Source organism: Salvia hispanica, chromosome 3 (assembly GCF_023119035.1).
Source record: "Salvia hispanica cultivar TCC Black 2014 chromosome 3, UniMelb_Shisp_WGS_1.0, whole genome shotgun sequence".
Taxonomy (NCBI): domain Eukaryota; kingdom Viridiplantae; phylum Streptophyta; class Magnoliopsida; order Lamiales; family Lamiaceae; genus Salvia; species Salvia hispanica.
The window spans coordinates 55,206,254-55,209,666 of NC_062967.1; positions in this window are offsets into that span (position 1 = coordinate 55,206,254).

Genomic DNA, 3,413 nt, shown 5'->3' on the forward strand with positions numbered 1-3,413 from the left:
TCTTTTTTAACTCACAAAACAACACTACATAAAATCCCGTGCCGATTCCCAAATGTTGCATTTTAAGTGAGACGGAGGGAGTAATAACTATGAAGAGAGTAACTTTGCCCATTTAAAAGTGATGTAACAGTAAGAAGATTTCTTTCCATAAATACGGAGTATTCGAAATCAGTAGTATTAATTGCCGAAAGACTCGCCGATGTATTACTGACACTGTAAATTGTTGCCAGAACAGAAATAAAAAATATTCCTGCATATACGTATATAAAATTTAACACTAGAGTTAGAATTTTCTCTTTGTGCAAAAAAGCTTTTCAATTTTCTTTCGCAATCACTCACTCCGTCCCACAATCGGAGTCACTTTTAGTGTAGGCACGAGTATTAAGAAATATAAAGAATAATGGATTGAAAAAATTAGTGGAATACGAGACCCACTTTTTTATATTAGTTTAATAATAAAATATGAGTGAAGTGAATTAATGGAATGCAAGATTTACGTACTATTTATAGTAAAAATGAAGTATTATGATTCTTATTGTGGGATAGACCAAGATAGTAAAATGTACTCCCTCCGTCCCGGAGTATTAGACTCACTTCTTTTGGGCACATGATTTAAGGAAGTGATATTTAAATAGTTAAAGTGGAGAGAGTAAAGTATGAGAGAGGGAAAAAGTAGGGGAGAGAAGAGAGAAAAAAGTAGGTGGAGAATAAAATAAGATAGATGCTTTTTGCTAAAAAAGGAAATGAGTCTAATATGTTGGGACATCCCAAAAAGAAAAGTTGGTCTAATACCTTGGGACGGAGGGAGTAACTCTTATTATAGGACGAAGGTAGTACATTAATTGAAGTATTATAAATTTATATGTTTAGTACCTTTTTCCCATATTAGTATTCTACTTTCCCATTTTAGGATATTTATGTATAATTTTTCATTTTAATTTTACTATTTTATTAAATAAATCACGCATTCCACTGATAGATTTCATTTGTGTTATTATAAAATTATATTTACTATATCTTCAAAAAATAATCGATCTTTTAAAAAATTTATCCATCAAAATTAGTCTAATTTCTACTCCCTCCGTCTGCAATTAGGAGTCCCGGTCACTTTTGCGCACCCGTTTTATAAAAATAATAAAAAATAGTTAAAGTGGACAAATAGTAAAGTAAGAGAGATAATAATGTTGACAAGAGTCTTCCCAACATTATTCTCTTTTTTATTTTACAATTTCTCCACTTTAACTATTTTTTATTATTTTTATAAAATAGGTGTGCAAAAATGACTGGGACTCCTAATCGTGGACGGAGGGAGTATGTTAGAAAACTTTCTCACCATTTTTTCTTATTTTTTGTCCTATCTCTCTTCTTTTTCTCTTATTTTATCAGTTACTCGTTACAATCCGTGTCATTGAAAAAATGAGAGTTTTGAAAAGTGATAAAAAATATCATCAACTTTACATAACATGTCAATTTCACGCGGCGGGTCATTCCGACAATCAGTACTTTTTCAATTTTTGCCCATTAGTTGTGAACTGCATGAAAATAACTCCTTAGTTCCACTATCATAGATATTCTTTATCATAAACGGGACAGATCACTTGGATCTCATCATTTCGAGGAAGAATGATATGTTGGAATTATGAAGTAAACTTGAAAGAAAGAAAAAAAAAAAAAAAAAAAAAGAATTGTGAAGCAAAACTTCACCCCTTCCAGTTTAAATTCTCTATGGTTGATCATCTTATCATGATAAACTTTTATTATTTCTGTTTGGACCTACAAGTTCTCATATGGTTCTTTATGGAATCCATCAAGCTGATATAAAATAGAATAGATATTTCTTTCTTCACTTTTTGCAAATCGTTGTAAACTCCTTAACTATCCAATATGACATACGCTCCAATTCGTTAGGTAGATGACATGATTTACCAAAAACAAGCTGATCTGGAGACATATGAGTTAAGATTAGTAATACTAAAAGTTGTTCTTATAGTGCATAGTGATTGCACAATTTTCGAGTGAGTATACGGTAAATCTGCACCCACTTCTCACACACGGAATGTAGAAACAACATTATAACAATGAGTTTATTTTATTGTAATATTTTGTGAAAACATAAATAAAATAAATGAGTCTAAAGCTTTTGCATTGCAGGCTTAATAGTGGATCATGTCATCATAATAGGTGACTCGGTCAGATGATTCATTATTTATTAACACTAGAACTAACTACAAGTATACAATGTAGCAATAATGTAGCTAATGGTCACTATCGGATATCGATCACGAGGAATAAGAATGCATACTGTGTATCACAATCTAGCATCATATCAACACACATGATTTTTGAGTTTGATTTTATAAAAAATAGACAAAAATAAGAAAATCAAAGTAATTAAACAAGTGGTTGAGATTCAGGCGGACAACGAAATTCCAAGAATATGATTTCACTACTTTAGTTTATAAAACAACAGTTAAAATATTTGATCTGTAACTAAAGGGTTACTAGGGTGAGTTACACAAATATTCTCAAATTTTAGAGAGAGTATGTCGTTAATCAAAAGCATGCAACTCCAAATAGTTTGTAAGACCCTTATTGTAACATCCCAAAAATTACCCTGGATGAAAAAGTATTTTCCGGTGTGAGAATCGTCGGCGTTAGAATTAGTTACGAAAAAAGTATACGAGTCAAATTATAAAGAACGCAACAAATGTTATTGAATTTGCCGGTTTAGGTGTAACGAAGTTCAGCGATCAATATATTAACGAAAAAGGCTCAAATGATTAATGATGTTGATAAAAGTTAAAGTATTATTAAATTTAATTATTCGAAGTATAATGTGGGTAGAAGCAAGAAGAAAATGAAAATTTTAAATTTCCATACTTGACGAGTGACATTTCCTATTCGGCCTGCAGAATCATTGGTGGAACAGAAAGCTCGAAGGGGAACTCCGGCTGGATTCGCCGGAATCTTAGAGAGAAGGAAGAGAAGCGGCGGTTTCTGAGAGCAAGAGAAGGAGAGGAAAAACGGGAAAGGAGGCCGAAAGGCATTCTCTCACTTAACAAACACATCTCGCATCCGACGCGCTGCACGATCCTGCGGAGTTTCCATGGCTCTTTTCCAGGGCTGATAAGTAAGCGGGCCAGACTTAATTTTGGCCAGCTATTAATTATATGGGCTCAACACAAGGCAGCCCAACCAATTAATAAAGGAAGCCCAAAGCAAAGAGTCCAATATTCAACATTCTCCACCTTTGGACTACTTCTGGAGAAACAGGGGAGAGCCTTGGCCCCTCGTCAAGTCATTGCCTACAAGGCATTCCTATCACCAAAGAACACAAAATTCATTAGATGAAGATGCCGTTTCCTAACAAAACACCGACGTAAACCCAAATTTGTTTTGAGGGGCTTAGTTTG